At 47.9% G+C, this 27210-nt stretch overlaps 1 protein-coding gene across 4 annotated transcripts in view; it reads left to right on the top strand.

Annotated features, from left to right (window-relative positions):
- The window catches only part of Mapre3 (microtubule associated protein RP/EB family member 3), a 51585-nt gene that overhangs the window by 18067 nt on the left and 6308 nt on the right, over positions 1–27210 (top strand). Inside the window, exon 1 of one of the 4 annotated variants that reach the window (XM_059248588.1) lies at positions 22560–22830. The exons of 2 other annotated variants lie outside the window; for them this stretch is intronic. The gene's annotated coding sequence lies outside the window, so the exon portion shown is untranslated. Of the gene's footprint in view, positions 1–22559; positions 22831–27210 lie in introns of those variants that run through there. One more of the 4 variants, XM_059248592.1, reaches the window with a different exon arrangement.

The raw sequence follows: 27210 nt of genomic DNA, 5'->3' as shown, positions 1-27210 counted from the left end.
ATACAAAGTTAAGGCAGTGGCTCTCACCCTTCCTAATGCTGTGACCCTTTAATACAGTTCCTCATGTTGTGGTGATCCTAACCATAAAATTATTTTGTTGCTACTTCATAACTGTCATTTTGCTACTGTTATGAATCATAATGTAAGTATCTGAAATTCAGGGTATCTGATATGTGATCCCCACAGGTTGAGAACCAATGGTTTAAGGTAAAAGACACCAAAAGAGCTCATCCTACAGCCACCTTTACACAGACCACAGTGCCGTCTGACACACACCCCCAACAGTCTCATGTAGGCTGGCCTAGAACTTACTGTGTAGCCGAGATTAGCTGCTCCTCCTGATTACACCTCCCTAATGCTGGGATCACGGGCGTGCGCCACCACACTATGTTTATGCAGCACTGATCAAGCCCAGGGCTTCGTGCACGCTAGACAAGCCCTCTGCCAATCAACATTCCCAGCCCCTGAGTGTACCTCCTCAGCCATTGGCCTGTGCCACAGTCATATGGCCACAGTGTCACTCACGGACCAGCTTCCTGACTTGATGGCTTTTAAATTCAAGGCCATTGCCCCATCTCAGCATTCTGTGCTAGTGTGAGATACTATTTATCCTCCTAATCTTTAAAATGTACATATCTGATCGTCAAGAAAGAACACTGCATACATTATTTGCTTCAGAATAGTTGGCAGAAGAAACCAATCAACTAATAGCAATGACCTGGGACCCCTGATCATGGATGGGATCTTTGTTTTTGTTAACATCTATATAAGAAGGCAGCACTTAAAAAAAAAGCTTCTTCACATTGCATTTATCCCATCACAACATTCTGGAACCCAAGAGAAAATACCGAGGCTTCTAGAGATGGAGGGAACAGCCGCGTAAAACACCGTGTCTTGTAGTGACTCAGCTGCTTACTGTCAGGCTGCTGGCTGACTGGCAGTGACAGGAACAGGGCCAGTAGCTGGGGACTTTGCATGTGTTCTCTGGAGTTGACCTACTCAGACATAGCCCTGCCGCTGAGTCACCAGGCGAGCCTGTGGAAACACCGCCCTGAGCCCTAGCCCACACGTGTCCTCCTCTGTGCTGGCCTTGGGATCTGTGGTAGTCATAATCGAGTCCATCCATCCACACTGTAAGTTCTGAGGACTTTGCCCTAAGGAACTTTCCTTCTTGAGGTCAGTCTTGGCCTGAAGAGGTTCATCCAAAGCCAAAAGAAATCCTGCCAATCCTTAGTAGAAAAGGGATCCTGTTTTTGTGTGTGAATCTCTTTGACCTGGGAGAGAGCTGTGCACTGACTCAGCATTATCTGCAGGGAAGCCCTGGCTTTATCACTCATTGCCACCCGACTCTTTGTAAGCAGCCTACCATTCTAGCATTTTTGTGTTCAGAATAGATATAGAAGCCAAGCCTTGGGATGTCACTGTCTTCACCTCTTGGATTGCATGAGGGTGTTCTTGAGTTTTTCTTTACCCCCTAAGAAGAAAGGGCTGTGAAGACTTTCTGGTTTATCAGACGTCAGGCAACATCCTCTCATCTCCAGAGCCCCAGGAAGCCCCTCCTTGATTTGGTCCAAGAGAGAAATGGGTGCTTTGCTGAGCTGGGCACCGTGCAGAAAGCTCTGCACGCACACCTTAATTAATGGTGAAAGTCGTCCTTCATCATGTAACTCGGGCGGAAGGACAGTAATGTGAGCAGAATGACAGACAGGCTCCACTGTGTTCTCAGTTTCAGTGTTGTTGGCATGCTGTGCTGGGAGAGGCAGCTCCTCGTGCCTCTACAGATCCTTCTAGAAAATAGAAAATGAGGGTACTGTCTGTTCCCATTGATCGTGAGGCAGTGTTGAGAAGACTTTGAATTTTTCAGATGAAAGATGATATCAAACTCCAAAGTGAGGAGCTGGCTGCAGGACCAGGTGCTGGATGCCTGCAGAGGAGGGTACGCAGAGCACAGCTGCAGGATGTCAGGCTCCTCTGCTGCCATGGGGGCTCTGGGGACATTTGTCCCATGCTTGTCTGATGAAGGATAGGATACACAGTGTCCCAAAGAGAGGCAGCATTTGCTTGTGTGGCTACAGCAAAGCCTGGGGTCTGAGTCAGAATTCTGGGGATGGAGGCAGAGCACATTCCTAAGATGATTCTGATGCACCCCAAAGTTTAAGGAGCATCTCTGCCTCACCAGCATGCATTTACACACTTCCCCAAACACACACACACACACACACACACACACACACACACACACACACACACACATTCCCCTTTCCCACTCAGCCCCTTTCTGTGCAAGTATCTCGTTTATCACACGTGAATCAGATGGCCCACTGCTGATGTACCAACTTCCTTCAAGGCCAGGTCACACATCACCCTTTGCCCCAAGCCTTTCAGGCTGAATTACTCTCAAAAATGAAAGAATAATATACAACCAGGAGAGTGGGGAGCTTTTCCATACCTACATAGAAACATGACCATGGGGCTTTTAGAGGGAAAAAGTCACACCATATTCTGAGTCTCTGCTCTCTAAATTTTGATAAAAATATGTGTTCATATAGGTTAGCTTATATAAAGGTTCAAAGAAAACGTACTTATTAACAGAGTAGTTTATGAATCTGTGTTATTTGAGCTTGCATACTCTTTATGTAATTTTTCAAGCTTAATACTAGAGTACTAAATAAGAGAGTAATTGCTTGCATAGTTACCAGGGAAGAGTCGGTTGACTTTATAGTCCTTGTATAGTGTGGCATCTTTATGCTTGTGACTTTCCACCGTTCAGTGATGAGCTCTAATGACAGAGTCCTGTGCTGCGCATCTGCCTGTCACCAGTGCTCAGCACTGTCCCTGACACTTCATGGATGTAGAATACATATTTATTGGGTTTCAAAGATCTAAACAGCTGGGCCTGGTGTTGAATGCCTGTAATCCCAGTGTTGAAAAGGCAGGAGAAGTGTGAGTCTGAAACCAACCTGGGTGCCTCTTGAAGAGAAAGAGGGAAGGAAGGAGGAGAATTAAAACACAATCTGGGAGTCTCAGATGGTCATCTGGGGGGAGGGGTCAGGTCAGCACTGATGAGCAGCAGATGGTCAGTGGCGTGTTTAACCCATATAGGACTCTAGCAGGAAGGAAGCAGTGTGTGGACCACTATTTCCCCTCACCACAGAAAGGGTTTGGCAGTGGTGGGAGAAAGGAGAGGACTTGAGGGTGGCAGTTGGCTACACATGGTCTGTGTGGGTGGTCACCACCCCTCACTCTGTAAAGGAGTGACTCCTCCGTTCTATAGTGTGTCTGCTCAAGAAACTGCTACTTTTTCTAGATACAATGAAACACGCTGTTCCTTTGTGGGACGTAAAGAAAGGGGCCCATCTTCAACAGTGTCCTTAGCATTCTCATTCTTTCCCTGTCCAGAATCATCCATCATGAAACTGCCTCCTCGGTGGTCTCTCTGGAAGGCCACCTTCTGGGCATCCCCCTGTCTCACGTTCACAGTCAGCTTCTCAGACTCTAAGTGCAGACAGTTATAAACAGGTGCCACTCTCCATGTGCAATCCGTTCTGAGGCAGCTGTCATGCTGGCCAGGCCAGGCTTGTCACCTTGACCCCCTCAGCCACACAGGTGAGCTGAGTTCCCGCCCTTCGCTACCAAAGCCAGACACATACTCTGTGCCAACCCACTAGTAGAAATTGGATGAATCCAAAACTGTTCAATCTCATCATTTGGAGAACTCAGGAGCTGTGATGATGGCTATAACTAGGAAAGAACAACAAATTTAATATTGAGTGTTTCCACCCAAAAGTTAACACTAACATGTAACGTGTAATTGTAGAACTGAGGATGTAGCTTGATGGTAGAGTATTTGCCCGGCATACTCAAGGCCTTGGATTCAATCCCCAATGCTATTTAAAAAAACAAAACAAAACCAAAAACTGGTAGCTTTAGGGCTGGAAAGATGGCTCTGTGGTTAAGAATGCATATCACTCTTGCGGAGGCCCCAATTTCGATTCCCAGTACCCACATCAGGCAGCTCACAATTGCCGTGACTCAAGCTCTGGGGGAATCCAGTGCTTCTGACCTCCAAGGGTACCTGTATTCACAGGCATGTGCACATGCGCGCGCACACACACACACACACACACACACACACACACACTTTTTAAGTGCATTTACTTTAGGATTGAGGTCACCCTGCCATGACACATGTGTAGAGATCAGAGGACAGTTTGTGGGAGTCTGTTCTCTCCTTCCACCTAGATTCTGGGGGTCAAACTCAGGTCATCAACCTTAGTGGCAGACATCCTTACCCACTGCGCAGTCTCACTATCCCGCTAAAAAGTGATGATTTTAAAGTGATATTTTAGAGGGATCGTAACGCTTGGTCTCGTTAAGAATTGTTCTTAGGTAATTGTTCTAATAGTGACTTATTGTAAGAGTTGGGATGATGTGTGAGCGGAAGGGAAGATAGTCACCCAATAAACATTACAAATTGACTTGGGCTGTGTATTAAAATGAAAGGACAAATATTAGGCAACGCTACCCTGTTCCTGTCCTTGAATCCATGCTTTGGTTTTAATATACTCTGCCATAATCTTGAAAATGTTGCATAAGTCCTAAAACTGGAACCGAATGGAAATTGATTGATATTACTCATCGACAGCCTTGTTAAGACACTGCGTGGGCCACAAGTGGGAAGATGGCTAGAAGCCCTCCACTTCCCTGTGTGGAGGTTGAGTCTGCTGCATACCATGTCATTTCTGCCCAAGGAGGCCGGCCTTCTGCTTTATCCCCCGCACACATTGTACCTTCACGGCCTTCCTACCCTGTTCTGTTTGCTCTAGTGGGGCTAACCGCAGAGCAGCTGTAAGGACTGCACAGCTCCTACTTAATTTTCTCTGCAGACACTGTGCATGCTGCAATGGAAGACCTGGCCAAGTATAGTGTTAGAAGCTGATTCCCTGTGCGTCTCTGGGCCCCTTTTAAGCCTAAGTGTGAGTCACTTTAGGCTGGCTAGTGTCAAGTTGGCTGAGCATCCCACCAGATTACATCAGTTTTTCTAGTCACAACCTAAGTCCCCTTCCAAGATACAAGTCGTTCCTGGGGACGGGAGATCTTTGTCTAAGGATGATCATGAGGAAGTGGGGGGCCTGCCTGACTTAGTGTAGCCTGCTGACACAGTGAGAGTTAGGAGTGGTGTGTGAGGGGACGGAAGACAGACTCATCAGTAAACATTCTGCATCCACTTTGAGTATGCGTTAGAGTTGAACGTTCACCAGGATAGGAGACACTGCCGATGTGTGGAGCCACTGTGGGAGCCGACCAGGATCTTAGTTTCGAATGTGACTTGCTGCATTGTGGGTCTGCCAGCTGGAAGTCAGCTGAGGAACCCTCTGCTTCATTCTCAGCCTTACCAACATCAGTGTTGACTGATGCTTGCTGTGTTCAGGAACTAGTTCTGATCCTTGATCCTTCTACTATTGATAGGGCCAGCTTGGTAGTGACCGCTGGGTGAATCTGAAAGTTTGTGTTTGCCTGGAAAGCCAAGGTCACATAACAAAGATTAGTGACCTGCCCTGGCTGAGCCAGACAGACTAAGGTTGACTTAAGGAATGCCTCCAGAATACCCCAGGGGTTGGCCGCAGACAGGTGGGAGCTGTCCAGCATTTCAGCCTGCTTTTGCATCTGCCTGCTGGCAGGAAGTGGATTGCACTCTGGCCGTCTTGACTGTTGGGGGTCAGCAAGATGACTCCGTGGGTAAAGGCATCTGTGACTGTCGTAGTTACTGTTTCTATTGCTGTGACAAAAAACACCAGGATCAAAAAGCAAGTTGGGGAGGAAAGGGTTTGTTTGGCTTACACTGCCATATCGCTGTTGATCATTGAAGGAAGTCAGAGCAGGAACTCAAGCAGGGCAGGAACCTGGAGGCAGGAGCTGATGCAGAGGCTATGGAGGGGTGCTGCTTACTGGCTTGCTCCTCATGGCTTACTCAGCCTGCTTTCTTATAGAACCCAGGACCAACAGCCCAGGGATCGCACCGCCCACAGTGGGCTGGGCCCTCCCCCATAAATCAGTAATTAAGAAAATGCCTTACAGCTTGATCTTTTGGAGGCATTTTCTCAGTTAAGAAATAACTAGTTTCAAGTAACTAGTTTGTGTGTCAAGTTGACATAAGACTAGCCAGCACAGCAACCAAACCTGACTATCTGAATTCAATCCCAGGACCCACGTGATGGAAGGAAAGAACCGAGTCCATGAAGTCCTCTGACTGCCACAAGCCTACTGTGGTGGGCATGTGCACACGAGTGTGCACACGAGTGCCCGCACACACACACACACACACACACACACACACAAATAATACACATAATTTTAAAATGTATTGTTTGTTGTGTGCCGTGTTGCAAACTGGTTTTTAGTTCTAACAACTTCATGATTGGTTCTGAAGGTCAAGGGCCCTGAGGACGCTGTCTGCAGTTATTTCCCAGGCACATAGAAGCCAGAGATTCAGTTTAATATGGCGGGGACATGCTGCTTCCTAGTCTGTGGTACCTTGGAAACCAGAAAAGTAATCAGAGCTTGCTTTGTGAGCATGAGACAAGAGCACCTGGTTTTGGGAGATGCTAAGGAATGGTGGGTGTGTCATCCACACCATGGTTAGTCCAGGCCCCTCCGCCATCACCATGGTGACCAGAATATCAATCCCAGCTGAAAAGGATGCTACACTCTTGACAGTGTTGGAATTTCTCTGGTATAGTTTCACTCTCCTGTTGCCTTTTCTAGATTCTATAATAACTACCACTTCTGTTCAAAACTGTCCTAGAATCCAGATTCCACACCGTGCTGTATGACAGTTTTCCAAGCCTGTAGACTATTTTGCATTAGTGAGTTAAGTCACTGCTGCCGGATGACGTATGGGAACAATACCGGCCATATTTATAGTACACACTGCACTGTTTCCCCTGACGGGTGACCCTGTGCATACGAGTAAACACTTCTTAGTGGGGACTTAACAGGCACTGGCTCTAAGGGCCAATTACTGAAAATTGTACCTTGGCGGACTCAATGATTTCAGTCACAACTATACTCTGCTGTTGTCAAATGATAACAACTGCTCACAACAGGTAAATGAGTGGGTGTGTCTGTGTGCCCTTAGAACTGCTAAACAGAAGCAGAGAGCACTAGCTGCTTGTGAGTCACGGTTACAGAGGGGGCTCTTTCCTGGCTTTGCCACAGGCCTCTTAAATATTGGCTTACACCTTTAAACTGGATTCCAGTTGCCTCTCAAAAGTCCAGGAATCTGGAAATGGCATGCTCAAGACTGGGACTGGGAGACTCTGTTGGCCTAGAACATCTTACTGTGTCAGAAATTGAGGCCCCGGAGGACTGGGGAGATGGCTCAGCATTTAAGAGCACTGGCTGCTCTTCCAGAGGATCTGAGTTCAATTCCCAGCAACCACATGGTGGCTCACACTTGCCTGTATCTCCAGTTCCAGGGATATGGTGTCCTCACACAGACACACATGCAGGCAAAACACCAATGCACATGACAACATCTTTTGGGGGTGGGGGGGGCAGTCAAGACAGGGTTTCTCTATATAGCCCTGGCTATTCTGGAACTCACTCTGTAGGCTGACCTCAAACTCAGGGATCTGCCTGCCTCTGCCTCCTGAGTGCTGGCATCAAAGGTGTGTGCCACCACCGCCCAGCCAAAAATAGATCTTCAAAAGAAAAAAGCAAAAGAAAGAAGTTGAGCACCTTCTTGAACAATGGTGAGATGTGTCTGAAAACTCGCAAGCAGCTGGATTCCTCGTGGATAAGCTGTTTTCCCTGGGTCTTACTGGGACAGTTAGAGCATCAACATAAATGATATCAATGTGTTAGACCCCCTCAGATAGAACAACAATCTTTTTTTTTTTTTTTTTGGTTTTTCGAGACAGGGTTTCTCTGTGTAGCTTTGCGCCTTTCCTGGAACTCACTTTGGAGACCAGGCTGGCCTCGAACTCACAGAGATCCGCCTGGCTCTGCCTCCGAGTGCTGGGATTAAAGGCGTGCGCCACCACCGCCCGGCACAACAATCTTAATAAATAGGAAGCCAAAGCTCTTTCTAGGTTGTGGGATTAAGGGGAAAGAATTGCTATCCAAGTCAAGTGATGGTGGCACACGCCTTTGATCTTAGCACTTGGGAGGCAGAGGCAGGTGGATCTCTGTGAGCTCCAGGCCAGCCTGGGCTACAGAGTGAGTTCTAGGACAGGCATCAAAGCTACACAGAGAAACCCTGTCTCAGAAAGAAACATGTGGCTGTCCAGTAGACTAGAGGTAAGGCAGAATCAGGTCTTTTCAAACATTGAGCCTCTTGCTAGAGGGTATGTGTGCAGTAGAAAAGCTTCCCTGGTGAGTCTCATGAGGCTCTCTGGAGACCACTGCTACCCAGATCACAGAAGACAGAGGACAGTGGACATGCCATGGGAATGGTGCCATCGTAAGCCTTCCTGGCCTGTTCTTCCTGCCTGTCACCTCTGTATTGTCTGCACTTCTTGTTAGTGTGTTTGATCCTCTTGAACCTGGAGGTCCAAACCCAGAGCTCCTGCCTCTGGAGTTCTTGGACAGCTCTGAGAACCAAAGCGGAGGCCAGAGGCTACCCCCTACACACACAGACACACAGACACAGGCACAGACAGACACACACACACAGAGACACACCACATACACACAGAGACAGACACACACACACAGAGACAGACACACACACACAGAGACAGACACACACACACAGAGACAGACACACACACAGAGACAGACACACACACACAGAGACAGACACACACACACAGAGACAGACACACACACACAGAGATAGACACACACACACAGAGATAGACACACACACACAGAGATAGACACACACACACAGAGACAGACACACACACACAGAGACACACCACATACACATAGTACTTCTCTTTTTTTCTTCTTTTGACTTATTTTTTGGTTTTTCAAGACAGGGTTTCTCTGTGTAGTCCTGGCTATCTTGGAACTTGCTCTACAACCAGGCTGGCCTCAAACTCAGAGATCCATCTGCCTCTGCTTCCCGAATGCTGGGGTTAAAGGCGTGCACCACCACCCCACTATTATAGCAAAATTTTAAAATCCAGATAAATCTAAAGAATAAAGTAAAAATCCCCTATAACTTCAACATAGACAGAACTATTGAATATATATATATCCTTATATTATTATATATAATTATATATGGCTATAGCCTTATGTGTTTTATATATATATATATATATATATATATCCTTATATTATTCTTCTGAGCCTATTTGTTGTTTGGTTCTGTAATCCACCCCCTTAAAATGTGTTACAAGCATCTTCACCTGTCTTTCTGGACTTTAAGAAAACATTTGAATATTTACTGGGTGGCACACACACTCCCCAGCATGAGTGTGGAGAGGTCGGAGGACAGCTGGTAGAAGTCATCTCTCCTTCTACCATGAGGGTCCTGCAGAACAGACTCAGGCTGTAGGGTCTAGAGGCAAGTGCCTTTACCCACCGAGTCTCCTTAGCCTGTCAGGATTGCTTTGTGGACTTTTTTAAGATTTATTTTTTACTTGTATTAATGTGTATTAAATATGCAGTCAGTCTGTGTATATGTGGTACCCAAGGAGGCCAGAAGATGATGCTAGATTTCCTAGACTTTGAGTTACAGGCAGTTGTGAACTGTCTTCTGTGTGTGCTGGGGACCAAGCTCTGGTCACCTAGACGAGCAGCTAGCCCTCTTAACCACTAAGACAGCTAGATCTCTAGCCCCCAGCATGGTTTTGATGCAAGGACTAGCAAGCTCTGTTAGAGGCATTAAACAAGGGTGTGTGTGTGTGTGTGTGTGTGTGTGTGTGTGTGTGGTGTGTGACATGTGTGGTATGGTGTGTGTGTGTGGTATGTGTGTCTTGTGTGGGTGTATGTGTGTGATGTGTTTTGTGGTGTATGTGATGTGTGTGGTGTAACGTGTGTAGTATGTGGGGTGTGTGTCTTGTGTGGGTGTAAGTGTGTGATGCATTTTGTGGTGTATGTGATGTGTGTGGTGTAACGTGTGTAGTATGTGGTGTGTGTGTGTGTGTGTGTGTGTGTGTGTGTGTGTGTGTGTTGGGGGTGTTTTGCTCACATAGTGGAATCTGGAAGAAGGCAGTTCAGACTGGTAAAAACTCCCTTAGGCTGCTGTGCTGTCTCCTGGTCTCGGGGTGACTCAGCTCTAAGGGAGGCTGGGAGGCAAGGGTCTCCACTCCTGACCTCTGTGGAGACAGGCAGGGAAGAAGACGGGTGCTGGATCAGCAGCTCCTGGGGCTAAGGCGTCACACGTATGTCCGGAGTAGTTCTCTTACGTAGTGTAGCTTACAAACACTGTGATGTGTTCAAGAGTTCGTGTTGAGTACTTCTGTTGTCACCTTTCCACGACTACAGATGTGCTTATGCCTCAAGCCAGGTGTGGTGGGGCACATGTGTGAACTCACCACTCCAGAGGTGGAAGCAAGAGGATGAGGGGTTCAAAGCCAGCCTTGGCTACATAGCAAAGGCCACAAGGAACTATATGAAATCGTATTTTGAAACAAGTAAATAAATAAACACCTAAGGTTTAGACATATCCATAGTTATTGACTTATTATAGAATTCCTAGACATGGAATCAAGGTCAAGGTACTGAAAATGTAAAGACATTTGATTTTTTTTCCTTTCTTTCTTTCTTTCTTTTTTTTTTTTTTTTGTTTTTGTTTTTGTTTTTCGAGACAGGGTTTCTCTGTGTAGCTTTGCACCTTTTCCTGGAACTCACTTGGTAGCCCAGGCTGGCCTCAAACTCACAGAGATCCGCCTGGCTCTGCCTCCCGAGTGCTGGGATTAAAGGCATGCGCCACCACCGCCCAGCTCTTTCTTCCTTTCTTTCCTTCCCTCCTTCCCTTTCTTTCTTTAACCAAATTGCCCACCAGGCAAGGCAAGAGAGCCAGGGATCTGGCCCAGCTGGTAGAGGCATTCTGCCAAGCTCGATGGCCTGAGTTCAAGCCTGAGACACCCACTGCACATGGGTGGATCCAGAACTGAGCGTCCTTTGAACTTCACACACACACACACACCATGCTCGCAAACCCGTACACATGCATGAACAACAGAGATAAATATGAATTTTAAAGACGAGGGTGTACTATTACCCTTACCAGTGTGTTGAAGAGCCATTTCCTCAGCCCAGCGTTAGATGTTTAAATGTTGTCATCAAGTCCTGTGACTGTTAACTACAGATTCATTGTGCCTTAGCCCTGACCACTCTGAATCCCCACTGGTCTCTTAGAACCCAGAGCCAGGGACCTTGGAAGCCCTAGGCCAGTCCTCCCTCTGGCCCCTTGCCGTCTGGAGGTGGGTGGGACTGCAGGTGCATCGTGTGGATTCACAGGCCTGCCTCACCCACCTGCCCCTGTGTTGAAAATCCTTTTGTTTTCCTTTTTTGAACTGGGTCTTCTACATAGTCCTGGCTGGCCTCGAACTCACTCTGTAGACCAGGCTGGCCTCAAACCATAGCAGTCCTCTTGCCTCTGCCTCCCGAGTGCTGAGATTACAGGCTGGATGCTAACACACCCCACTCTTACGTCTTCTGTGCCATCTCACCTTAGTCCCCATTCAAGGTCATCCTTGTCTAGGTGTGTCTGTACCTGGGGTCTGGCCGAATTTGAATCAGCTGCCCCCATCTCCTGTCACAGCACCGCAGGAAGGTGACCGGACAGGTTTCTGACAGTGTGACAGAGAACTGAGTGTAGCTCAGTGGGAACAGGCAGTGGGGTGGCTGGGCGAGGGAACAGACAATGTAGCCTGACTCCAGACGGAAGGCTGAGAAGATCGTGTCAGGAGATTCCAAGGCTGTCTTAATCATACTGTGCTGTGACATGCTGCAATTTCCTGGGAAGTAGTCAAAAGAGCACGTTACTCCGGGCATCACCACTGTTCAAAATACTTATTAACTAGCGAGCACTTAGCCGCTGTGTATAGTCCTCAAGTGAGGAGTCAGCCACACGGTGCCGTAATGCCTGTGGTGTAATGCCCATGGCGGAGTCTCTGTGCACGCAGCTGCTCTAAGATGTCCACACCTGCAGGCGTCATCATCCTGTGTCAGCAGAGGAGGAGTGGGGAGCCAAGGAAGGCAGCCAGGTCAAACACCAGCACCATCCAGCACCCCTCTGAAACAAGAGGAAGAACACTCCAGAATCCTGATCTAGGGAGGGGGGTGACCGAGACCATTTCAGTGGTCCTTCAGGACCGTACCCAGACCTTAGGGGCCACTCCAGAGTGTGAGAGGCACTGTCTTAAGGAAAGTGGCCTCTCTAAATGCCTTCTTGGGGTGTGATTTTACTCCCTTGTTCGTTATTACCACCCCTGGAGAAGAGACAGGAACACTAAAATCCATGAAGTGTCTGTTGTGAATGCATCTAAAGCAGGATCCGGTGCCATGTCCTGTCTCTATGTCCTGACTCCCAGCTCATGGATCCAGTGCCATGTGCTGTCTCTACCTAAGTAGCCCATTCCTGGCCCCATGTTAGGCTTCCTAAAATTCTCTTGCAGTCAGAATTGCATTAATAACCTCTGACCTGTAACCATTACTAACCCACTGGCCAAAGTCGAGTCTTGTGTGACTCCCACACTACCTGAGCTTCGACCTTCATAAAGTCTGTTGACTTTGACTTATGTCATATAAGTTGAGTTTGTATCCTAAATTAGCCACTTACGCTCCCTCTTCCGTGAATTGTCTGTACCTGTGACCTTGTTTCACACCCCCCAGTTATGGCTGAAAGGCACTGTATTTTATAGTAAGAACTTCTGCCCTGGAGAGGCCACCTTCGTCCAGGGCGTTGACTGTCAGGAGGGGTACATGGAGTTTTTCTAACAGATCTTCTTTTCTTTTTTCTTTTTTTGGTTTTTTCAAGACAGGGTTTCTCTGTGTAGTTTTGGTGCCTGTCCTGGAACTCACTCTGTAGACCAGGCTGTCCTCAAACTCACAGATATCTGCCTGCCTCTGCCTCCCAAGTGCTGGAATTAAAGGCGTGCACCACCACCGCCTGGCTTCTTTTCTTTTTTCAAACATATTTATTTTTATTTCCTGTGCACTGGTGTTTTGCCTACATGTGAGGCATCAGTTCCACTTGAGCTGGAATTACAGACAGTTGTGGGCAACTGGGAATTGAACCCGGTTCTGGAAGAGCAGCCAGACCTCTTAACCTCTGAGCCATCTCTGCAGCCCCCTCTTGTTTTTATTCCTTCCTCTTTTGGGGGCCCCAACTCCCAGGTCCCAAAATAAATCACACACGGAGTCTTATTCTTACTTATAAATGCCTGGTCTTAGCTTGGCTTATTTTTATCCAGCTTTTCTTAAATTATCTCATCTATCTTTTGCCTCTGAGCTTTTTCCTTTTCTTACTTCTGTATATCTTACTTTCACTCTTACTCTGTGGCTGGCTGGCTGGCTGGCTGGTTGAACCCTAGTGTCCTCTTCTCCTTGTTCTTGCTCCTTCTCTCTTGCTTACTGGTCCCTCTTTTTCTCCTTCTATATATTCTCTCTGCCTGCCAGCCCCGCCTATCCTTTCTCCTGCCTCGCTATTGGCTGTTCAGCTCTTTATTAGACCCATCAGGTGTTTTAGACAGGCAAAGTAACACAGCTTCACAGAGTTAAACAAATGCAATATAAAAGATGCAGCACATCTGTGCATCATTAAAAAGATGTTCCACAGCATAAACAAAAGTAACACATCTTAAAATAATATTCCACAACACCCTCTCATGGCTTTTCTTTCCATGCACCACACTGCCTGTCTACATAGCTGAATGTACTAGAATATTCCTTGGTACGTACACCAGACCACAAGTCTTTCTGTTTTGGTTAGTTTTCAGTTAAAGTTTGTTCCCTGGGTTCTGCGTTTCCTACTAACAGCAACACCTTGGGAAATCCTACGTCATTTTCTCTTTCTGAACAAGTCCATGCAACTTTTTTTTTTCCTAGACAGAAATTTAAGAGGGGAGTATCTTGAGTGAGCTTCAGTTTTTGCCTGGTCCTCTGGTAATTTGTGTTTTCCTGTTGGTACCAAATTTCCCCATTTTTCAATATAGCAGGAACATTCTGCCTGTTTAAATAATTGCCTTCTGTGGATCTTCAAAACCTTCAGTAAGGATACCTCTAGTGTCATGTACTTCAAATAAAACTCATAGACTAGTGAGTATTTTATTTTAAAAAATAAAATTAAGCTGTGAGGTGGTGGCACATGCCTTTAGTCCCAGCACTAGGGAGGCAGAGGCAGGTGGATCTCTGGGATTTCAAGGCCAGCCTGCTACAGAGTGAGTTCCAGAACAGGCTCCAAAACTACACAGAGAAACCCTGTCTCGAAAAACAAAACAAAACAAAAAAATTAAGTATTGTGGATATGTCTGAAGGCAGTACAGATTTGTCTCAGGAAGCATGGCTGTGAAAATTCATTATCAGGACTTCCAAATGTTAGACATGCATGACCACACAGATTTCCAAATGGTCTCTAGATATTACCATCTCTCAAATGCTACAGCCAGAAACGATTCACAGAAGAGTAAATATGTGTGGGCAATAAACATGAAAATAAGTTCACCTTTACTAGTCATCAAAAAAAAAAATTAGAAAAATAAAAAAGTATCAATTTTATTAAATCAACACATAACAAAACAATAATACTCAGGGACTGGGCATGATTTTACCAAGAATATTTAAAATCATACTGTTTAGTTCAGGGGTCTTGGACATGAACAAAATGTTTTGGGAGACACCTTTGAAGAGTTAGGAGGACCACGTGGCAGCTATCCAGTTACCCCTTAAATTCTTGGGGCTGGATCTGAGGAGGTTCAGAATGACCTGCCTTTCAATTTCTACACAAACGTGTACAATACCCTCTTAAGTCAGAACAAAGGGGGACTAAAACAGTCAAAAGCACGATGAAAAAGGACTGTGTGTTCTTTGAAAGACCCTGACACTCCTAGGAAGAACGCCAATGGGTGGGATTACAGATTTGCTCAGAGCCTCGGAACTCTAAGTGGTTGCTTCCTCATTAGAACCAAAATACAAACAAAAGAAAAAGTTGTAGTTTTTTTGTTTTTTGGTTGCTTTGTTTTGTTTGCTTGCTTGCTTGCTTGCTTGTTTGTTTTGGTTGTTGTTTTGGAGGTTTCCTGGGTTTTTTTGTTTGTTTTGAGATAAGGTCTCACATAGCTCAGGCTAACCATAACGCACAATGTATTGAGCTCCTAATCGTTGTGCCTCTGTCTCGGAAGTACTGTGATTACAAGAGTGTGTCACCAGCCCCAGCTTGTAGTTTAATGAGTGATATACGTGATGATCGGTTTTAATTGTCAGCTTGACGCAGTCTAGAATTACCTGGGCAGAGTGTCTCAATGAGGGATTATCTAGATGGAGCTGGCCTGTGGGCATGTCTGTAGGGGTTTATCTTGATTACCCACAATGGGTGGCACCGTTCCCTGGGATCTTGAACTGTCTGAGTGAAGGAGAGCAGGCCGAGCACAAGCATCCTTGCATCCATCAGTTTCTACGCTTGACTGTGGATGTAACTAGCTGTTCCAGTTCCCGGGGCCTGCAGCTGTGAGCCAAATAAGCCCTTTCTTCTTGAAGTTGCTTTTGCCGAGGTATTTTATCGCAGGAACTAAGATAACACAACAAATGTCCATTTCCTGTTTCTAGCCATTGTCATATAGCTGGCGGAATCTGGATATGGACACCCGAGAACTCTTCATTTTTATTGGAATTTCCAGTCTCAAATCACTTTAAAATGAAAAACTTGCAAAAGTTGGAGCAGTTCTGTCTTCCGCAGCAGCCCTTGGAATTAATTCTCTTTAGTATTTTATAGGAAAGATAACAGAAAGGAAGACCTCTGAAAGTTGTACATTGAATTACGTTTCTAAATGCTGTGACTCGTATCGATTTCGGTTCAGAAATGGCACTGCAGTTTTAACCATAGTCTTGTTACCAGTACTTGTGTAGTGCTGCAAATATCGTGTATTCACAAGAAAAACACTCTTTGGAGACACCCCCCCCCCCATGGCACCAGAGCTGCTGGCAATGTGACTTTTGCCTTTTTTTTTTTTTTTTTTTTTTATTTTCCGAGACAGGGTTTCTCTGTGTAGTTTTGGTCCCTGACCTGGATCTCACTCTGTAGCCCAGGCTGGCCTCGAACTCACAGAGATCCGCCTGGCTCTGCCTCCCGAGTGCTGGGATTAAAGGCATGCGCCACCACTGCCCGGCGCTTTTGCCTTTTTAGTCATGTCTTTTGCCCACACTTGCGTTCTGGGTAGGCTCTTGGCCATCCTCCCTCTCTTCCCTGTTCATTTTCCTTCCTCTTCACTCTCAGCTCAAACTCTGCTTTTCCTACGAAGCCTCCTAGCAGGAAAAGCAGAGCAGCTCCATCAGCTGAGTGTCACCTCTGGTCGCTTCTCTCACTGCGTAGTGCCCCTTCACCTTGGTTTGCTCCGGCACCAGGCTGGGTCTCATGGCTTCCTGTAGGCTGCATGCCTTGCACAGTGGCTAGCATGCAGTATGTGTGTGGAGCATGCAGCCTGCAGTACTGTGTGTGGAGCATGCAGCATGCAGTACTGTGTGTGGAGCATGCAACCTGCAGTATGTGTGTGGAGCATGCAGCCTGCAGTACTGTGTGTGGAGCATGCAGCCTGCAGTACTGTGTGTGGAGCATGCAGCCTGCAGTACTGTGTGTGGAGCATGCAACCTGCAGTATGTGTGTGGAGCATGCAGCCTGCAGTACTGTGTGTGGAGCATGCAGCCTGCAGTATGTGTGTGGAACATGCAGCCTGCAGTACTGTGTGTGGAGCATGCAGCATGCAGTATGTGTGTGGAGCATGCAGCCTGCAGTACTGTGTGTGGAGCATGCAGCATGCAGTATATGTGTGGAGCATGCAGCCTGCAGTACTGTGTGTGGAGCACATGCTTCAGTTGCAGTGAGTGGAGTGAGGAATATGGCAGAGTCTCTTCAGTGTCTCTGGCAATCCCTGAGTTTATCCCTTGTCTTCCTACATTAATTTTCCTTAAAACTAAAGGTCAAAGGGGCCTCTGATGAACCACACCCACACCAAACACTGAATTAATACACAAAACGTTCTTTTCTGGGCTGGAGAGATGGTTCAGTGACTAGGAGTACTTGAGGACCCTCGTTTGGTTCCCAGCACCCACATCGGGTGGCTCATAGCCACCTGTAGCTGCAGCCCCAGGGCATCTGATCCCCTCTTCAGACCTCCCCAGGCAGCAAACACAAGACACACACACACACACACACACACACACACACACACGTAAAGAAAAAATAAACATTAAACAAAACATTCTTTTCTAAATAGTCAACTCCATGTAGATTTTATTAACATTCCCCCTCATTCTTTTGGGGTACTGGCAACTAAACCTGGGGCCATACCCAGCTAAGCTGGCCCTGTAACTTAGCTGTATCCTCAGCCCTGTCCATCCTTCCTTCCTTCCCTCCTTTCTTTTTTTGTCTTTCTTATTTTGAGACAGAGGTTCACTGAGTTGCCCAAGCGGGCCTTGAACTTGTGACCCTTCCCCCTCTTCCTTTCTTCCTTGATCCAGTGTTTTAAGCATGGCGGATATGCTCCCACTCCTGAGCCTCCTTGCGCAGATAAGATCTAGAACTGACTTGGGCGGGTAGACCGTGAGTTCTGAAGGACTGTGGAGGCTATCAGCCAAAGAGTCTGTGTTGAATCTATATTGCACTTGAAGTTTTAACTAAAGGAATCTGAGCTCACTGCTCTACAGGCCGCCATTCCCTTGTCTGCCTCAGACACAAGTGGCCTTCGTGACAGACTCCTGAATTCCTTCCTTAGCATTCTTCTGGCTGTGACTCCCCAGTCACTTGCAAGTCTAGCTTCTGTCCCCACACTCCAACAGAATGACTCAGGGTTCCATCATTCCTTCGTGTGCACTCTAATGGCCGCTCCATCAAGTTCTGGTCATACCATTAACTGGACTGCCACCCTCCTCTGGAACCAGCCCCTCCCTTGGCTCCCGGGACTTGCCCACCTGGCCCGGCCTCCTTTCCTTTGATGGCACACCCTAACATTCCTCCAGGACTTAGTCACAGGTCTCATGCTTACTTTGTCAAATAAAAGTGACAGTGAACACACTTCCCATACCCAAGTTCCCTCTTTTCACTGCTCTCTGTCATCCTGTCATCTTCACAGTTCCAAACCAGGGACCACCTTCCCCCAGAACTGCCTGCCTACTGAGCCCCGACTCATCCTTTGCAGGCCAATGGGGTGCCCGAAAGCCAGATGTCCTGTTCTAGTGATGAGGTCCCTGGCCCTTTTATGAATGACTTTATGTCTTCAGCCAAACAAAAGACTCCTTAAAGGCAAGACCAGGCTGTAAAATGATGCTGGGGCTACAAGGTGCCTCACTGTGTGAACACATGAGTCAGTGGTCAGCAAATACTTGCTGGTTGAAAGTGAGGCTGATTGAAACAGTGGGTTATAGACAGACAGACAGACAGACAGACAGACAGACAGAGGAAACCTCTAGAATTCCTTCTCTTCTCTCACTCAGAGGGTGAAAGCAGAGTGCAAACATCAGCTGTCTCTCCCAGTCAGCGCAATGGTGTTGGAAGGAGCTGAGCTGGGTTCAGGAGGCCTGGGCTCAGCTCCGACTTTGGCAGTGGCTGACCATGAACGTGGGCAAATCACTTGAACCCAGAGCCCTTCTCATATGCAGAGCTGAGTCGGTGATTAAAGCTCTGGGGGAGGAATGCTCTGACCTCCACGAGGGATGCTCCCAGGAGGCATTTCAGGGCCTGGGATGGGCCAGAAGAGAGGCTATGGGAAGGTAGGCAGGCCTTCTGGGACCTCACCAGTGTGCACTCTTAAGGTGGGGTCTGTCTCCATTTGGGACAAACCCTGTAAGTGGGCAGGGAGGGTGGAGTGCTGGGTGCGTGGATCGGCTGGACAGAGAATCAGACAACACTGAATCCTAAATTTGTTCTGGACAGCTTTATGGCAGGCAGGCTGGCAGGAGGGCTGGAGGATAAATGAGCAGTCTGTGCTCTGTCAAAAGGGCAAGGGGCCGAAACTGGGAAGATCCAAAGGGGACACTGAATGGAGGGAAGGAAGGAAGGAAGAAAACAGAGCAGGGGCTGAGCCTAGGGCCAGAGGAAACATACTGGTCAATCCAGCCACTGTCCTAGATGACCACAGTAAGCTGCAGATCAGAAAGAGGCAGCTCTGTTTAGTGTGTGTGTGTGTGTGTGTGTGTGTGTGTGTGTGTGTGTGTTTTTAGTGTGTGTGTGTGTGTGTTCGTGCACATGTGTGCAGTGGTGTGTATATGTAGAAATCAGAAGATAATTTGGAAGAGTTGGTTCTCTTCTTCCACCACGTGGGTCCTAGGTATTGAACTCAGGGCATCAGGCTTTGCCGCAAGCACCTTGAGTGACTGAGCCATATTGAAGCCCAAATGTAGTTTTAAAGGAACATAAAGTAACATGGTTTGTATGTGTCCCCAGAAACACAGACAGGTTTTGGGAACATGGAGAGCCACAAAGGAGATGCCAGACCCAATAGGGCTCTGGAAACAGGAATGTTCTCTTCCCAACATGTCCCAGCAGCTCCTGCAGCTCCATTCCCTGTCCGTGGGCCATCTGCAGTGGGTGACTCTCTGTTCCCCTGAACATGCTAGGGGGGAAGATGCTCTGGAGTGTGGCCAGCCAGGTCCTTCTCTGGAACCATCCTGAAATCCTTCTCTGAGTAACCTGGAGAACTGTTGTCTACTGCTAGAGAAGAGACTTAAGTCTATGCTGAGAATCCCAAGGCTCCATACTGTATGTGTAGCCAGATACCAAGCTGGCATTTCCTCTCTCCCTGTCACCAGCTGGCTTGGAGTGAACACATAAAACAAGAACAGAAAATCATCTTTCCCAGCTCCACCTCTGCATCTGATTCCTGCATCCTGGTGATACCTCTCTTACCACTTAGCAGCTGTTGCATCCAGGACCCTAAGCTAACTGAAGGAAGAGAAGGGTACCTGGCTCCCAAGATACCCCTCTGTCTTCTTGCCAAGAGCCTTGGCAACCAGGCAGCAGAGAACCGAAAGACAAGCCCGTCCCTGCCCTCTGCCTGCTGAGGACCCTGAGTCAGGAAAGAAGGAAAGGAGATGAATAGGTTGATGATCTCAGAGTTGCCCAGCCCGCAAGGTGATGCAGCCTTTGGTCCTCACAGCAGTGTCTCCCCCTTCCCTTCCAACCAGCCCCACACCCAATATTGTCACAAGTCTGGTTCTTCAGTCATGAAACCCAAGCCTCTTGCCTGGGCTGTCCAGGCAGGAAGATGCATTTCTTCTGCACACATTCTCACTGCATCACGTTCTCACTGCACCACGTTCTCACTGAACACATTCTCACTGAACACATTCTCTCTGCACAACGTTCTCACTGCACCATGTTCTCACTGAACACATTCTCACTGCACAACATTCTCACTGCACCATGTTCTCACTGAACACATTCTCACTGCACCACGTTCTCACTGAACACATTCTCACTGCACAACGTTCTCACTGCACAATGTTCTCACTGCACCATGTTCTCACTGAACACATTCTCACTGCACAACATTCTCACTGCACCATGTTCTCACTGAACACATTCTCACTGCACCACGTTCTCACTGAACACATTCTCACTGCACAACGTTCTCACTGCACAATGTTCTCACTGCACCATGTTCTCACTGAACACATTCTCACTGCACAATGTTCTCACTGCACCACGTTCTCACTGCACCATGTTCTCACTGAACACATTCTCACTGCACCACGTTCTCACTGCACCACATTCTCGCTGCACCACATTCTCGCTGCACCACGTTCTCACTGCACCACGTTCTCGCTGCACCACGGTCTCACTGCACCACGTTCTCACTGCACCACATTCTCACTGCACGCATTCAGACTGTATCATATTCTCAATGTACACATTCTTTCTCACTGCACCAGTGTCACTGCACACATTCTCACTGCACCACGTTCTCACTGCACCATGTTCTCACTGCACCACGTTCTCACTGCACACATTCAGACTGTACCATATTCTCAATGTACACATTCTTTCTCACTGCACCAGTGTCACTGCACCATTCTTACTGCACCACATTCTCGTTGTACCACACACTGCACACATCCTCACTGCGCACATCCTCACTGCACACATCCTCACTGCACACATCCTCACTGCATACATTCTCACTGCACCACATCCTCATTGCACGCATCCTCACTGTACACATCCTCACTGCACCACATCCTCACTGCACCACAGCCTCTCTGCACCACAGCCTCCAGGAGCCTTGGTTTGATGATGGTTCCATGGAGTTTTATTGACTTAAAAAAGTAAGTGTTAATGGGGCTGGAGAAATGGCTCAATGGTTAAGAGCATTTGCTGCTCTCACAAAGGACCCCAGTTCGGTTCCCAGAACTGACATTGTGACTCACAACAGACTAACTCCAGTTCTAAGGAAACTGACACCGTCTTCTGGTCTCCCCAGCACTAGATATGCACATGGTACACAGATTTACACACAGGCAAAACATTCATCCACGTAAAATTTTAAAAGATCTTGTCTTGCCTGGCAGTGGTGGCGCACACCTTTTATCTCAGCACTCAGGAGGCAGAGGCAGGCAGATCTCTGTGAGTTCAAGACCAGCCTGGTCTACAGAGTGAGATCCAGAACAGGCTCCAAAGCTACACAGAGAAACCCTGTCTTGGAAATAACCAAACAAAAAAAGATCTTGTCTCAAAAAAATTAAAAATTAGCCTGGTGTGGTGATACATACCTCTACTGCATTTAATCCCAGTACTCGGGAGGCAGAGGCAGGCAGATCTGGAGTTCAAGGACAGCCAAGGGCTGCACAGAGAAACCCTGCCTCAGAAAAAGAAAAAAAGATAGCCAGAGAAAAGCTTTTAGAAGAAATGATTGTCTTTCTCCCTGCCCAGATGGGTCTTACATTTTTTAAAGGGCTACTTTTAACAATCAGAGCTGTTTCTGAATGCCTAGCTCTCCCTTAACCCAATGAGTTATGGTCAAATAGAGCAGACTCGTTGTGACTCCCCCAAAGACACCTTTCCCTAGACAGTGGCCAGCCCAGGGAAACCTCTGTAAGAATTAAAATCCTCTTTGGCAAGACAGACTCACAACCCAGCACTGAGACCTCAGCTGGGCTCACTGGCAGGGAAAGAGCTCTGAGATTTAGGAGTGTTGTGAGGACAGATCTCTGAAGAAGCCCTGCTCCCTATGGGCCTCTGCCACCATCCAGATCTTGTGCTGGATCTGCCAGAGTGGGTGCATGTGTGTCCCCTGGCAGGCCCTTACACCACTCCCCTTCCCATCTCTGCTTTGACTAAACCAGGTTTTCGCCACTGAGCCTCTGTGTGAGTCAGGTCTTCACTCAGCCATGAGAGGAAGGTGATTGGCTAGGCATGCCAGGGCTTTGTGACCCGCTGGCAGAACCCTCTGGCTCTGCCAGCCCCTCCGAGTCTGCCATCTCTGCTGTCACCTACTGCCTCCATGGATCCCCAGAATAGCACGGGTGTGTGAGCCGAACGGGGAAGGAGGAGCAGTTCTGCAGCGTTTCCAGACAGGCGACTTCAGCCCCCTGGGCCTGGCAGGAAGGGGTAGCCCAGGGACAATGGGCATAGCCCCATGTCAAGAGAGGAGAGATTTTGGCAGGATCCACAGAGTTCTCTCTTCTCAGGTCTCACAGCCTCTGTTCCAGCCTTCCTTCAAGGTAGGATGCCATCTGAAAGCAGATTTATGGAGCTGGGCCTGGTGGTGCACACCTTTAATCCCAGCGTTTGGCAGGCAGAGGCAGGTGAATCTCTGTGAGTTCAAAGCCAGCCTGGTCTACAGAGTGAGTTCGAAGCCAGCCAGGATTATATAGTGAGACCCTGTCTCAACAACAGCAACAGAAGGCAGCTATATGGGGAAGGTTGGAGTTGGGAAGGGATTGTGTCAGAGGCCCTGATGGCTATCCCAGGCAGAAGGGCAGAGAACAGGATGGTTCTGAGGTATCTTCTGAACCACTGTTAGGATCTCTAAAACCTAACAGTAGCTGTGTGCCAGGTGCCTGCTCTGAATTGAATGCTCTTGGACTCTTGTCTTCCTAGTAATATTGGTGACACTTAGCAAATACTGGGCACCAGGCTTTGTATGAGCCTGGTGTATACATAGTTCACTTAGCCCTCAACAGCTCCATCTGGTGGAACCACCCGTTTTATAAATAAGGAAAAGTGAGGCCTAAAATAGAATAGGACATGGAAGAGACTGGACTAGAACCCAGGTGGTCTGACTAGAGATCCAGGACTCTTTCAACAAAGTTTTTGGAGCTGACACGATGGGATGTCAGTCTCAAACTGTGGGAATAGAAACTGTGTGTAGTTCATAGCTATGCTGAGCAGAGGTCGTGGGCTGGGACCTGCAGAGACTTCTCCAGAACCATCCAGAACAAAGCTGAACCTGAGAGAAGGAATTCCTAGAGATTAGAGAAGACTGGAGCCCCTGGCTTGTCCTTGAGACATATGTAGAAGGTAGATGTCAACTAAAAATTTGAAGCCAATGAAATGGAGTTAGGATGGTGGTGAGGCAGTTAGACATTAGAATATGAGATCCGAGAGGTCTTTAGACATACTGTCTTTGTGATTTAGGAGTGGGAACACCAGCAGGGGAGACCAGGGTATCTGAGAAGGAGCTGGGGCTCTACAGAAACCCTTAAAAGAATTATTTATTTGCGTGCATGCACTACAGCCCATGTGTGGAAGTCAGGGGACAACTTCATTTTTTTCTACCATGTGGGTCCTGGGGATCAATAAAACTCAGGTTATCATGTGTGGCAGCAAGGGCCTTTACCCACTGAACCACTCACCAGCCCTCCAGGAACCCTTCTGACCACAGGATTTCAAGATTTGCTCTTGGCAGCCATTTTTCAAGGCCTCGGCCAGCAGAATAAGCAGCAGGTCCCCTCCTATCCAGAGCAGTGGGCACCCAGATCCTGAGGAGCCTGGCTCAGGTAATGACTTAGCAAAGTCACAGAATTATACCTCCTGGCACTTTCCTTTCTGACGCTGGAGCTAGTAACAGGAGTCAAGGCCCTGGAAAGCAGGCTCGTCCCAAGACTACATCCTGATCAGACCCCAGAGTCCCTAGCTCACCTGGAAGGGAAGGTGCTATAACCTGATCAGAGGATGTTTCTCTGGACAGTCACTTGGTGACCAGAATGATGGTGGACAGATGAGGACATTAGATGATCCTGCTGGTATAGCTCCAGGGAGGTTACCTGCCATCCTCTCCCAGGAGTCAAAAGCTCTTGGTGACAAGTGTGTTACCTTTACAAGTTTTTGCAGACTGTGACTCTGCCATCATTCAGCCAGCTGTCCCAATGGGAACCAGATGTTTGGGCCAGTGCTTTATACACCTTTGCCCCAGCAACTGGCTTCTCAGCTCAAAGGCTATCACAAGCTGGACCACTTGATGGGTTTAACATGTGGCTTTAGGAGAAGGGAAAGCTGGACTCAGCCTAGAATCTCCGAGTGTAGTCCACGCTAGGCCACTTCAGCTGACCTGACTCTGAGGGGACAGGCGTCCCATTCTATGTGTTTCCATGTTGTTACCAGATTTGGGTGTAAACTGGCTTTCTTTAGGGGGAAGGGAAGCTCAGGCCCAAGTTACAGGATCTCTCTCTCTTTCTCTCTGAACTGAACTGGGGAGAGGGCCTTGGCTGGGAGAGGGAGGCAGTTCAAGGACCTGGGTGCCACCTGCTGGCATGCCTCTTTCCATGCCCAGGGCCAGACTCGGGTCAGGAAAACTAAAAGGGAACCTGTTCCCCCACCCCACCCCACCCCACCCCACCCCAGCCTAACAAGGTTAAAAAGGCTGACTTCTTCGTGGTGCTATGGGAGTTGTATAGATCCCCATAGGACCTGTCAGATGAGTCCTCCTGAACCAAGATGGACCCAGCCAGGGCAAAGGGCATCCCACTTGCAAGAAGCACTCTGGTTCTGGTATTGCTCTCCCACAAAAGCCAATTTGGGAGATGGCGTGATTGGTTACTTGGCCCTTAAAGGAGCTGGGGTTTTGTTGTTGTATTGCTGTGTTGTGTTGTTTTTTCAGACCTTTCCTTACCAGTACCACCTCTCGAGGACCCTAGATTCACATTCCTGAGAAGTCTGGGAAGTGCTCCCCCATCACTGGGCACTGACAGTACAGGAGGCGTGTGATCAAGCTGAGGAGACCTGGGCATTTTTCAAGTAGTCATGTAGCTCTTGGTGACTCCTGAGAGTATCCTAAACTCTAGGAAAACTAGAGATTTTTCTTGATGCCAGGGAAGAGGGGGCTAATGTTTTCCCTCAAGAGAGGTAGCAGAAATAAATAAATCTCCCGGCCCCAGCCGATGCCCTTGCTAAGATGAGGGCCGTGGTTCTCAGATCTGGCAGCTATACAGCAGAATCACCTGGGTTTGTCTTGTTTGTTTTGTTAATGTGTGTGTGTGATGGATGGATGGATGGACAGGTGGATGATGGGTGGGTGGGTGGATGGATGGATGGATGGATGGAGAGACGCAGACAGACAGTACGTATATATAACACAAACACACACATAGGCACATGTACACACATGCTTGGCTTCTCCTAGTATGGAGCCTCTGGAAAGCATGGAATGGGCCTAAACCTTCAGCAAGTCCCATAGATGCCCAGAAAGGCCTCCCTCAGGCTAGGAAACCCTTTGAAGGTCATAGACTGAGGAGTGGAGTATAGGACCATTGTCTCTGCTTATGTGAATGATCAGCTTTCGAAAGTCTCACCCATAACACAGAATAAAATCCCTAATTTGCCTGAAGAATTCCCAGAGCAAAACTAAGAACAAGAACCACCCCACAAACCCAGACCCTTTCAGGGTGTCTCGGAGTGTCAGTGGACCAGAGTCGTCCTTGCTAATGAGCTCAGGGACCTCCTAGAGAAATGAGCCCCATATAGGAAAGGTTCATTTTGACGGCCACCAGAATGGCTTATGCCCACTACACCCAGCCCAGCAGACCACACCCAGAATCTGGCCATCCTCATACGTGGGTCCATTCGGTCCACCTCTCGGAGTTACATGCCTTTCTTGACTTCCTGTGGTGCTTTTGTTTTTACCACACATTAGGGCATTTGGTTCTGCTCTTTATCTCCCTGAACCCTCGCAGTCCATAGCATATGGGAATAAAATGTCATCCTTGGCTCTTTCCCATTCTGCCTCTTGAAAAACTTACCTATCCACGCGGTCCACCACCCCTGCTGGTGCTTCAGGGGAGTCCCTTGGAGATTCAGAAACTCCTGACTCCAGCCTCCACCATCCCCTTCTACCAGTGTGGTTCGGCCATTACTGCTCACCAAGAACTAGCATGGAATCCAGAGGTAGATCACACAGCCTGGCCCCGCAGCGCTCCATCAAGTAAAAGGGGTAAGGCCCACTGATGATTCTGTGAGCGCAGGGACGCCATTGTTAGCTTTGCCCAGGGTTCCATAGGGTCCCGTAGTGAGCTTCTAAGAAAGTTCTCTGTAGAGGATGCTGACACCAGACCCAAGGAGTGGAGCTGGGGACCCGTGCCAGAAAGTGATGGAAGACACCGAGAACGGGTGTGAGAAGCTGTAGGTCCATCCTTCAGCAACTTTCCTAAGCGGCAGACCATGTTTCCAGGCACTTCCAGCAGGGAAGCCAGGCATAGAAACATGTCTAGTGGTGAGTTTGGGGGTCAGGTACAGGGCAGTGGGCTCAAACCCAGTCAAAATTATCCTGGGAAACCTCTGAAATTGCCGGGTCCTGAGTCTTTAGAAAGTCCCAAGATAATAATTTTTGTTTTTCTTGGCTTCGGAGCCCCACTTGGGCTCCCTTGCCCCAGACAATCAAGGACAGGGTTTATTTTAAAAGAGGAAGAACTAGGAACAAATAACAGGATTTTTCTTTAGTGGTTTTTATGCCAAAAGAAATGTCCATTTAAGTGAAAGATGCACGACACGAGGGTCTGTGAGATAGCGATGGGTAGGGTCAGGGACGGAAGCGTGAGGGGAGCCAGCCCAGACAAAGCTGAGCTGAGCCCTGTTTTACATCTGTCACATCTGCCTGGCCTAGAGTG

Source organism: Peromyscus eremicus, chromosome 22 (genome assembly GCF_949786415.1).
Source record: "Peromyscus eremicus chromosome 22, PerEre_H2_v1, whole genome shotgun sequence".
NCBI lineage: Eukaryota > Metazoa > Chordata > Mammalia > Rodentia > Cricetidae > Peromyscus > Peromyscus eremicus.
Note: the sequence above shows the minus strand (reverse complement) of the source record. Positions and strands in the feature narration are given on the sequence as shown.